This window comes from Pseudorca crassidens, chromosome 2, assembly GCF_039906515.1.
Source record: "Pseudorca crassidens isolate mPseCra1 chromosome 2, mPseCra1.hap1, whole genome shotgun sequence".
NCBI lineage: Eukaryota > Metazoa > Chordata > Mammalia > Artiodactyla > Delphinidae > Pseudorca > Pseudorca crassidens.
The window spans coordinates 88366037-88378713 of record NC_090297.1 but is presented as its reverse complement, the minus strand read 5'-3'; the positions used below and the strand labels follow the sequence as shown (position 1 = coordinate 88378713).

General features: G+C 39.2%; 1 long non-coding RNA gene across 1 annotated transcript in view; it reads right to left on the bottom strand.

The window, feature by feature from the left end:
• LOC137211016 (uncharacterized) overlaps positions 1–12472 on the bottom strand; it is a 99946-nt gene extending 87474 nt beyond the window's left edge. Inside the window, exon 1 of the long non-coding RNA XR_010936857.1 lies at positions 12314–12472. This is a non-coding gene — a long non-coding RNA (uncharacterized lncRNA). The remainder of the gene's footprint in view (positions 1–12313) is intronic.
• Between the last annotated feature and the right edge of the window lie 205 nt (positions 12473–12677).

The following is a 12677-nucleotide window of genomic DNA, read 5'->3' as shown; positions in this document are numbered from 1 at the left end:
TATTTCTGGGATTTCTATCCTTTATCATTGATCTATATGTCTGTTTTTGTGCCAGTACCATATTGTCTTGATGACTGCAGCTTTGTAGTATAGTCTGAAGTCAGGGTGTCTGATGCCTCCAGCTCCATTTTTTCCCTCAAGACTGCTTTGGCTATTCGGGGTCTTTTGTGTATCCGTACAAATTTTAAGATTTTTTGTTCTAGTTCTGTAAAAAATGCCATTGGTAATTTGACAGGTATTGCATTTAATGTGTAGATTGCTTTCGGTAGTAAAGTTATTTTCACAGTATTGATTCTTCCAATCCAAGAACATGGTATATCTCTCCATCTGTTGGTCTCATCTTTAATTTCTTTCATCAGTGTCTTATAGTTTTCTGCATATAGGTTTTTTATCTACTTAGGTAGGTTTATTCCTAGGTAGTTTATTCTTTTTGTTGCAGTGGTAAATGGGAGTGTCTCCTTAATTTCTCTTTCAGATTTTTCATCATTAGTGTATAGGAATGCAAGAGATTTCTGTGCATTCATTTTGTATCCTGCAACTTTACCAAATTCATTGATTACCTCTAGTAGTTTTCTGGTGGCATCTTTAGGATTCTCTATGTATAGTATCATATCTTCTGCAAATAGTGACAGTTTTACTTCTTCTTTTCCAATGTATATTCCTTTTATTTCTTTTTCTTCTCTGATTGCCGTGGCTAGGACTTCCAAAACTATGTTGAATAATAGTGGTGAGAGTGGACATCCTTGCCTTGATCCTGATCTCAGAGGAAATGTTTTCAGTTTTTCACCATTGAGAATGATGTTTGCTGTGGGTTTGTCATATATGGCCTTCATTATGTTGAGGTAGGTTCCCTCTATGCCCACTTTCTGGAGAGTTTTTATCACAAATGTATGCTGAATTTTGTCAAAAGCTTTTTCTGCATCTATTGAGATGATCATATGGTTTTAATCTTCAATTTGTCAATATGGTGTATCACATTGATTGATTTGCATATATTGAAGAATCCTTGCATCCCTGGGGTAAATCCCACTTGATCATGGTGTATGATCCTTTTAATGTGTCATTGGATTCTGTTTGATAGTATTTTGTTGAGGATTTTCGCATCTATATTCATGAGTGATATAGGTCTCTAATTTTCCTTTTTGTAGTATCTTTGTCTGGTTTTCATATCAGGGTGATAGTGGCCTCATAGAATGAGTTTGGGAGTTTTCCTTCCTCTGCAATTTTTTGGAAGAGTTTGAGAAGGATGGGTATTAGCTCTTCTCTAAATGATAGAATTCACCTGTGAAGCCACCTGGTCCTGGACTTTTGTTTCTTGGAAGATTTTTAATCACAGTTTCATTTTCATTACTTGTGATTGGTCTGTTCATATTTTCTCTTTCTTCCTGGTTCAGTCTTGGAAGGGTAAACCTTTCTAAGAATTTGTCCATTTCTTCCAGGCTGTCCATTTTATTAGCATAGAGTTGCTTGTAGTAGTCTCTTAGGATACTCTGTATTTCTGCAGTGTCTGTTGTAACTTCTCCTTTTTCATTTCTAATTTTATTGATTTGAGTCTTCTCCCTCTTTTTCTTGATGAGTCTGGCTAATGGTTTATCAATTTTGTTTATCTTGTCTAAGAACAAGCTTTTAGTTTTATTGATCTGTGCTATTGTTTTCTTTGTTTCTATTTCATTTATTTCTGCTCTGATCTTTATGATTTCTTTCCTTCTGCTAACTTTGGGTTTTGTTTGTTCTTCTTTCTCTAGTTCCTTTAGGTGTAAGGTTAGATTGGTTATTTGAGATTTTTCTTGTTTCTTGAGGTAGGCTTGTATAGCTATAAACTTCCCTCTTAGAACTGCTTTTGCTGCATCCCATAGATTTTGGATCGTTATGTTTTCACTGTCATTTGTCTCTAGGTATTTTTTGATTTCCTCTTTGATTTCTTCAGTGATCTCTTGGTTATTTAATAACGTATTGTTTAGCCTCCATGTGTTTGTGTTTTTTACGTTGTTTTCCCTGTAATTGATTTCTAATCTCATAGCACTGTGGTCTGAAAAGAAGCTTGATATGATTTCAATTTTCTTAAATTTACTGAGGCTTGATTTGTGACCCAAGAGGTCATCTATCCTGGAGAATGTTCTGTGCGCACTTGGGAAGAAAGTGTAATCTGCTGTTTTTGGATGGAAAGTCCTGTAAATATCAATTAAATCTATCTGGTCTATTGTGTCATTTAAAGCTTGTGTGTCCTTATTAATTTTCTGTTTGGATGATCCGTTGATTGGTGTAAGTGAGGTGTTAAAATCTCCCACTATTATTGTGGGTGACTTTATTTCCCCTTTTATGGCTATTAGCATTTACCTCAGGTATTGAGGTGCTCCTGTGTTGGGTGTATAGATATTTACAATTGTTTTATCTTCTTCTTTGACTGATTCCTTGTTCTTTATGCAGTGTCCTTACTTGTCTCTTGTAATAGTCTCTATTTTAAAGTGTGTTTGTCTGATATGTGTATTGCCCCTCCAGCTTTCTTTTGATTCACCTTTCTATGGAATATCTTTTTCCATCCCTTCACTTTCAGTCTGTATGTGTCCCTAGGTCTGAAGTGGGTCTCTTATAGACAGCATACATATGTGTCTTGTTTTTGTATCAATTCATCTAGTCTGTGTCGTTTGGTTGGAGCATTTATTGCATTTACATTTAAGGTAATTATAGATATGTATGTTCCTATTACCATTTTCTTAATTGTTTTGGGTTTGTTCTTGTAGGTCCTTTTCTTTTCTTGTGTCTCCCACTTAGAGAAGTTCCTTTAACATTTGTTGTAAGGCTGGTTTGGTGATGATGAATTCTCTTAGCTTTTGCTTATCTGTAAAGTTTTTGATTTCTCCCTCGAATCTCAATGAGATCCTCACTGGGTAGAGTAATCTTGGTTGTAGGTTTTTCCCTTTCATCACTTTAAATATATCCTGCCACTCCCTTCTGGCCAGCAGAGTTTCTGCTGAAAAATCAGCTGATAACCTTACGGGGATTCCCTTGTGTGTTATTTGTTGTTTTTCCCTTTCTGCTTTTAATTTTTTTTCTTTGTATTTTATTTTTGTTAGTTTGATTAATATGTGTCTCAGCGTGTTTCTCCTTGAGTTTATCCTGTATGGAACTCTCTGTGTTTCCTGGATTGACTATTTCCTTTCCCATGTTAGGGAAGTTTTTGACTATAATCTCTTCAAATAATTTCTCAAGCCCTTTCCCTTTCTCTTCTTCTTCAGGGACCCCTATAATTCAAATGTTGGTGTGTTTAATGTTGTCCCAGAGGTCTCTGAGACTCTCCTCAATTCTTTTTATTCTTTCGTCTTTATTTTGTTCCTCAGCAGTTATTTCCACCATTCTATCTTCCAGCTCACTTTTTCATTCTTCTGCCTCAGTTATTCTGCTGTTGTTTACTTCTAGTGTATATTTCATTTCAGTTATTGTGTTGTTCATCACTGATTGTTTATTCTTTAGTTCTTCTAGGTCCTTGTTAAACATTTCTTGAATCTTCTCAATCTGTGCCTCCATTCTATTTCTGAGATTCTGGATCATCTTTACTATCGTTACTCTGAATTCTTTTTCAGATAGTTTGCCTATTTCCTCTTCATTTATTTGATCTTGTGAGATTTTACCACAATCCTTCATCTGCAACATATTTCTCTGTCATCTCATTTTGTCTAACCTACTGTGTTTATGGTCTTCTTTCTGCAGGCTTCAGTGTCATAGTTCCTCTTGCTTCTGTTGTTTGCCCCCTGGTGAGTGAGTTTGGTCCAAGGGCTTGTGTAGGCTTCCTGGTGAGTGGACGTAGTGCCTGCACTCTAGTGCGTGGGGTTGAGTCTTTTCCTTCTGTAGGGCAGGTCCTCATCAGGTGGTGTGTTTTGGGGTTTCTGTGGGCTTAATACGACTTAAGGCAGGCTGTCTGCTGATGGGTGGGGCAGTGGTCCTGTCTTGCTGGTTCTTTGGTGTGAGGTGTCTAGCACTGGAGCCTGCACGCAGTTGTGTGGGGCTGGGTCTTTGTGTTGATATGGATACTTCTGGGAGCATGCATACTGATTACTTTTCCCCAGACCCAGGAATTCTCTGGCAGTCCAGCATCCTGGACTCTACACTCCCACCCTGAACACCCAGGCCCAACCCCTGGCTGGGGAACCAAGAACCAACAAGCTGCACAGTGCAACCCAAGAAAAAAGAAAGAAAAGAAAAGACAAAAAAGAAAAGAAAACAAACAAAACTCAAGAGAAATAGCAAAAACAACAGCAAAAAACAACAGCAACAACCACACATCACACACTTACACACACACTCACACATACAGAAAAAAGGAAAAACAAACACACAAAAAACCCAAGGGGACAGGCAAACAAACAGAAGAATTCTAGTATGAGAACAGTCAATAAGGACTAAACTAACAAAAACCAAGAATGACAAATAAAACAAAAAGCAAACAAACAATAAAAACGGAAGAAAACATAAAATATACACGTTAAAAGAATGAAAAAGATGAAAAAAAAATTTTAAAAAGAAAAAAGAACAAAGATAAGAGAAAACACTGCCAAGCAACAAAAAAGTAAAGTAAAAATAGAAAAATAAAAAATTATATATATTAAAAAAGTAAATAAATTAAAAATGAAAGATAAAAAATAATAAAAGCAACAACACCAACAACTGAGTAAAACAAAACAAACAAAAAATAATAGTAATAAGAATATTTTCCTAGTGCCTCCTCTGTCAGTATCCTTGCTCCCACAGTGAGCCAGAGCCAATCCTCACCTCCCCTTCCAATACCTCTAGTTAGGTCTCTGAACCTGCGGTGGGCACTGTGGAGCCAGCTCAGACTCTGACCTGGCCTGATCCCCACGTGTACTTGTCCTCTGAGTCCAGTGCTGTGAAGGCTAGACAAGTCTCAATTGTTGAAACACTCATTGTCTATTCAGGTATTCCACAGATGCAAGATTTACCCAACCAATCTTGGGCTGGGTAATCCACAGCTTGTGCAGCTGCACGGAAAGATTTCAGTTCCACTTCCTTAGTCACCTCGCTCCTGGAGCTCAGGTTTGGTTTTGACTCCACCTTTGTGTGTGCACTGCCCTCAGGCATCTGTTCCTTGCCCCGGTGAGAGGGGGCAAAACCAGCAGTTGCTTGAGGCACACTTACTCACTCATGTCGGGGTAGGGGTACTGAGACCATGAATATAGTGTTTGCAAGTTGCCTGCGGCAGCAGCACCAACAAGCAGTTGGAACAGACTGTGGCACACTTGTTCTGGTGGGTGTCCCTCCCAGTGGAGCTGGCGTATGGGACTGGTGGCAGCCCTTCACCCTGCACACCTCTCAACAATGGCACCTCACTTTTCAGGCAGACTACACTCTCTCTAGGGGCATTCCTGGCCATGCACCCCCTCATTCCCATCCCCTCTACTATATCCATGCTCCCAAAAGCTTTCCTCTCCCCAGGCCCATTCTCCCAACCCCATGCTTCAGCACTCAGTCCCCGCCAGCATCAGCAGACTCTTGTCCCAGGCAGGGGTGCCCAGGGCTGATTCCCAAGGAGGCTTTGGAATAGTTGGCACCCAGGCACCCAGAGCCCTCATGGGTAGAGGAGACCCAGGCCTGAGGGGGGAGTGGATCCATTCAAATGGGAGTTCCTCCCAGTGCCGGAGGCCAAGGAAGCCTTGGGAAGGGAAAGGGAAGGGAGTTATAATGGCGGCTCCACCCCTTGTGCACCACTCAACAATGACACCTTGCTTTTATGGTATCTCAGGTTTTTTCCGCAGACTTTCCCAGTGGTGGAGCTCCTTACTCCTGTCCTTTCAGGCTGTCTTTTCACAGCCAACAACTATCTCCTCCCTGGGTTGGCGTTACAAACCTCACTTTCCAACACCCAGACCCCTTTCACAACAGGCAACTCACAATTCAGGCTGGAACACGCAGAGGTGCGGTGTAGAGCATGCGTGCAATTCTTACTTTGTCCTGCCTTCCACAGACCATCTGCTGCATTCTCCTTTGATCCCCTGGAGGTCCTTTTCTGTCCCAGCTGATTTCCACAGGGTGAGGGAGTTTTTTTGAGTGTGGGGACCTCCCTTCACCATCAGCTTCCCACTAGGATTGCTGGTCCCTTTTTTTTATTCCACTTTTCTTTTTTTCTTCTTTCTTTCATACTTATAGATGTCTGAAGTCTTCCACTAATGTTCAACAGGTGCTCTGTGGGAATTGTTCCATTTGTAGATGAATTCTTGACGTACTTGTGAGGAGCAATGAATTCCACATCCTCCTATTCCACCATCTTGACTCCTCTCTCTTGTCGGTTTTTTTTTTTTTTTTTTGGCTGCATTGGGTCTTTGTTGCTACATTCAGGCTTTCTCTAGTTGCGGCAAGTGGGGGCTATTCTTCACTGCAGTGCACGGACTTCTCATGTCAGTGGCTTCTCTTGTTGTGGAGCATGGGCTTCAGACACGTGCTTCAGTAGTTGTGGCATGCAGGCTCAGTAGTTGTGGTGCACGGGCTTAGTTGCTCCGTGGCATATGAGATCTTCCTGGACCAGGGCTCGAACCCATGTCCCCTGCATTGGCAGGTCGATGCTTAACCACTGTGCCACCAGGGAAGCCCCTCTTGTCTTTTTGAGAATAGCCATCTTAACAAGTGTGAGGTGATATCTCATTGTGGGTTTGATTTGCATTTCTCTGATAATTAGTGATGTTGCTCACCTTTCCATATATCTGTTTGGAAAATCCTTGGGAAAATGTCTATTCATATCATTTGCCCATTTTTAAATCCGCTTATTTGGTTTTTGCTATTGAAAAATACCTGTACACTGAAAACTATATGACATTGATGAAACAAATTGAAGAAGACACAAAGAAATGGAAAGACATTCCATATTCATGGATTGGAAGGATTAATATTGTTAAAATGTCCATACTACCCAAAGTGATCTGGAGATTTAGGTGATCCCTATCAAAATACCAGTGGCATTTTTCACAAAAATTTAAAAAAAAATCCTAAAACTCATATGGAACAAAAAAACCCTGAATAGCCAAAACAAACTTGAGAAGGAAGAGGCATCACTCCTCTTGATTTTAAACTATATTACAAAGCTATAGTAAGCAAAACAATATGGTACTGGAATAAAACAGAGTCATAGATCAATGGAACAGAAGAGAGCCCAGAAATAAACCCACACATATACAGTCAACTAATATATGACAAAAGCACTAAGAATACACAATGGGGAAAGGATAGTCTCTTTAATAAATTGTGTTGGGAAAACTGGATATCCACACGCAAAAAAATGAAATTGCATTCTTATAACATACCCAAAAAATCAATTCAAAATGGATTCAAGATGTAAATATAAGACCTGAAACCATAAAACTCCTAGAAGAAAACATAGAGGAAAATCTCCTACCAGAAACAAGACAAAAAGACAACCCTCAGAATGGGAGAAAATATTTGCAGATGAAGCAACTGACAAATGATTAACCTCCAAATTATATAAATAGCTCATGCAGCTCAATATCAAAAAACCAAACAACCCAATCAAAAAATGGGCAGAAGACCTAAATAGACATTTCTCCAAAGAAGACATACAGATGGCCAAGAAACACATGAAAAGATGCTCAATATCACTAATTATTAGAGAAATGCAAATCAAAACTACAATGAGATATCACCTCACAACAGTCAGAATGGCCATCATCAAAAAATCTACAAACAACAAATGCCAGAGAGAGTGTGGAGAAAAGGGAACCCTCTTACACCATTGGTGGGAATGTAAATTGATACAGCCACTGTAGAGAATGGTATGGAGTTTCCTTAAAAAACTAAAAGTAGAACTACCATATGACCCAGCAATCCCACTACTGAGCATATACCCAGAGAAAACCATAATTCAAAAAGACACATGCACCCCAGTGTTCATTGCAGCACTACTTACAATAGCCGGGACATGGAAGCAACCTAAATGCCCATCAGCAGAGGAATGGATAAAGAAGGTGTGGTACATGTATACAATGGAATATTACTCAGCCATAAAAAGGAATGAAATTGGGTCATTTGTAGAGAGGTGGATGGACCTAGAGACTGTCATACAGAGTGAAGTAAGAGAAAACAGAAAGAGAAAACAAATATTGTATACGAATGCATGTATGTGGAATCTAGAAAAATGGTATAGATGATCTTATTTGAAAAGCAGAAATAGAGACATAGATGTAGAGAACAAATGTATGGATACCAAGGGGGAAGTGGGGGAAGGGATGAATTGGGAGATTGAGATTGACATATATACACTATTGATTGATTGATACACTATTGATACTATGTATAAAATAGACAGTTAATGAGAACATACTGTATAGCAGCAGTCCACAACCCTTTTGGGACCAGGGACCGGTTTGGTGGAAGACAATTTTTCCATGGACGGGGGCCAGGGAGACAGTTTCAGGATAATTCAAGCACATTACATTTATTGTGCACTTTATTTCTATTATTGTTACATTGTAATATATAAAGAAATAATTATACAACTCACCATAATGCAGAATCAGTGGGAACCCTGAGCTTGTTTTCACTTGCCACTCACTGATAGGGTTTTGATATGAGTCTGCAAGCAACTGATTTATTATGGTCTCTGTGCAGTGAAACCTCTCTGCTAATGATAATCTGTATTTGCAGCCACTCCCCAGTGCTAGCATCACCACTCAGCTCCACCTCCAATCATCAGGCATTAGGTTCTCATAAGGCATGTGCAACCTTGACCCCTCGATGCACAGTTCACAGTAGGGTTTGCGTTCCTATGAGAATCTAATGCTGCCACTGATCTGACAGGAGGTGGAGCTCAGGTGGTAATGCGAGCAATGGGGAGCGGCTGCAAATACAGATGATGCTTCGCTCGCTCACCAGCCTCTCACCTCCTGCTATGTGGCCTGGTTCCTAACAGGCCAGAGTCCACGGCCTGGGGGTTGGGGACCCCTGCTATATAGCACAGGGAACTCTACTCAGTGCTCTGTGGTGACCTAAATGGGAAGGAAATCCCAAAAAGGGGGCTTATATGTATATGTATAGATGGTTCACTTTGCTGTACAGCAGAAACTAACAACATTGTAAAGCAAATATACTCTAATAAAAATTAATTAAAGAAAGAAAATCTCCTGATATTAATCTTGGCAATTACTTTGTACTTGACAACAAAAGCTCAGGAAACGAAAACAAAAATAAACAAGTAGAACTACATCAATCTAAAGCTTCTGCATGGCAAAGAAAACATTCAACAAAGTGAAAAGGCAACCTAAGAAATGGGAAAAAATATTTGCAAACCAAATGTCTAAAAGAGGGTTAATACCCAAAACAATTCTTAATTAGAATGATTAGAATGTGCAATCTAGATATTTTAATGTCACTGAAAGAAAAAGAGGAAGAAAACCAGTGTGTTTTTTATTTCTACTCTGAAAAAATAATTAGAAAGATTCCAGAAAAGAAGGCGGCAAATTAAAGCATCAGTAATACTTTTCAAAAGAAACCTTTACAAATCTAAAATCACTTTTTATGATAATACCTATTATATTGAAATGGTAGAATTACGGGTGAGTGACTTATTTTTCTCCATCAAACTCTCTGTGTAAGTACATTACTTCTATAATAAAAATGAATAAAGATAGATTCACTTTGACAAGTTAATTTGCTCATAAAGTTATCATGGATTCCTGAGTTCAAATCCCCACCACTTATGTGACATTGAACAAGTTAATATCATTATTACCATTATTATTATTATCATTACCAGTAGTATTATTAATGCAATAGAAAGCATTTAGCATGTATTTTGTGCCATTCTTTTAAGCACTTCATGTACATTAGCTCATATTAGTGAATCTTTCAAAATATACTTCTTCACCTATTAAAAAGTTGGTAATAACTCCTTAAATAGCAATTATGAAGATTAGATGAGATTATATATTAAAAGCATATGGCAAACTGTATGATATTATGCATGTGTTGGTTTGAATCTTTGTACATTCTGATTATAAAGAACATTCACATAATAAATATAAATTCACCGATGCTTTGCTTTTAAAAAGAACAATGGGGGCTTCCCTGGTGGCACAGTGGTTGAGAGTCCACCTGCTGATGCAGGGGACACGGGTTCGTGCCCTGGTCAGGGAAGATCCCACATGCCGCGGAGCAGCTGGGCCTAAAAAAAGAACAATGGTAGTTTTGTCCTACCACTGAACTTTAAGAAATTGGCTTCTTTTAACCTTAACTAGTTTCTGAGAAGCAGATACATATAATGAACTGAAGTAAAAATTGTTATTTTGGTTTTAGGGCTTAGTATTTTCCACAGTTCAAAAGATGGTGAAAGCACTTATTGCCAGAAAAGTGCTAGGGAGGAGAGCCGGAGAAGGGGGGAAATTCCCAGTCCTTGATAACAGAACAATGGAATCAGGTTCTGAGCTCTCCGTTCAACAGTCACTGCTGTTTCTGATGCTTCGCTTTCATGCTCTTCACAGACTAAAACGACTGTGTATTCACAGTGAGACACGCTTCTCTCCCTTTGCTAGTTTAGTTTATAAAATATGCAAATTATTTTTCAGACTGCAATAAATGAAGGTAAGAAGAAAGGTTGCCTGTGTCCAGAAAAATCCTTACCACCGGTGCTGAAAAGACTGACTTAGCAGAGTGCCACACTGTATCTCTCTGGTTCAAATTTTGGGCTACGTTCTACACTGCATCCCCTCAAAAAAAGAACCTTTTGGTCATCAAACTGTTAAGCCAGAAACTTAGAACTATGCCTTGGTCCTCCTCTTCTGTCAACAAACCCCACGTTTCTATCCCAAAGGCATCCTGTCACCTCTCGCTGATCTCCATTTCTATTGTTGCCCCACTGTTATGCATCTCCCCTGAACTTCTACAACAGCTTCTAACTCTTCCTCTCTTCTTTCATCCCTGATCGAATATGTCTCCCCATTTTTCTCTCGCACTTTTACTCTATTCTAGGGTAATTCCTTCAATTCAACCTCCTAGATCTATGCTGTCCAATATGGTAACCACCAGCCACAGGTGGCCACTGAGCACTTGAAACATGGTTGGTCCAGAATGAGATGTGCTGTAAATACAAAATACACACCAGGTACTCAAACATTTTGAATGAAAAATAAAAGAATGTAAATATCTCATTAATAATTGTTCATATCTATTACATTTGAAAATGATAATATTTCAGGTTAAATAAAATATATCACTAAAATTAATTTCACCTGTTTTTTCACTTTCATAAGGTGGCTGCTAGAAAAATTTAAATTATATATATGGTTTGCATTGTACTTATTTTGGTTAGATCTCTTCTCCATTGCTAATTCAGTTGTCAGCTGCTACATTCAACCTTTTTACTGAGGGGTGTGGGGTATTTTGTAAATCAAGTTTTTAATTTCCTAAAGCCCTTTTGTGTTCTCTAGTTGCTTCTTTTTTGTAGCTACTACTCTTATTTTGTGAGTTTAAAAGCTTCTCAAATATTTCTGGAGATAAACAGAATTTTATTAAATTCCTATATCCTGTACTAACTCTATTTCCTCAGGATTTAGTTTCTCTATTTTTCCCCCCTTTTTGAAGCCTCTCTTTCATGCTGCTGGTTTCTCCTCCAGTGGTTTTGATTCTTGGCTACTCATATCTAAAATGAGTATCTGTACTGATCAGTTATTGGTGGCTGCATTCCGTTTCCTGAGCCCAAGTGAAATGGCATTTCCCTTAGCAAGGAATAAGGATATTGATCAATGTAATCCTAAATGTGAGTGGGCAGAGACATGTGGCCTAGCTGGCTTCTCTTTAGGGCACATGAAGAACTTGCCTTTTCGGTACAGAGACTCCTTTTTTTTTTTTTTTTTTTTTGCGGTACGCGGGCCTCTCACTCTTGTGGCCTCTCCCATTGGGGAGCACAGGCTCCAGACGCACAGGCTCAGCGGCCATGGCTCATGGGCCCAGCCGCTCCATGGCATGTGGGATCCTCCCGAACCGGGGCACGAACCCCTGTCCCCTGCATCGGCAGGTGGACTCTCAACCACTGTGCTACCAGGGAAGCCCCAGAGACTCCTTTTGATAATACCTGGAGCACTGCCCTAATTATCTCTCTGGCCCCAAGATTTACTTTGGAGCTCCTCAAGGTATATCATCCATTCTATTTAAAGTTTTCAGCTTATTGCAAGAAATAATTTTAACCTAAGAAATGGAAACTAAAACTTGTTACAGAACCATGTGGTCGTGGAGTCAAGAGAAAGAAAAAAAGAGAAGAAGAAAATACAATATATCATCACAGAAAAGTTTTCAGACTTACCCAGGCAGTTAGAGCTACATCTTCTTCATAGCAGCCCAAACCTTGCAAGAAGGCAAGACAAGGTACAAATGAGGGACATCAACTATCCATATATCTGATAACAAATTTCTCATCCCTAAATCTATCCCAAAATGAGTTGAGCTGTCTTGGAGTTCTCCTCATTAGATAACTTTGCATTGGGTAAATAGGAGACGAAATTAAAGTATTCAACATGTTTAAAACTGATGATTTCTAAGGTCTAGTCTAGGGAGGTACCAAGAAGAACATCCTGGGGTGTATCAGAAATAACACTGAACTGGAAATCTTGGCATAGAGTCCCAGCACTGCCAGTAACTGACTGTACAACTCGGGAAAGTCTCTTTAA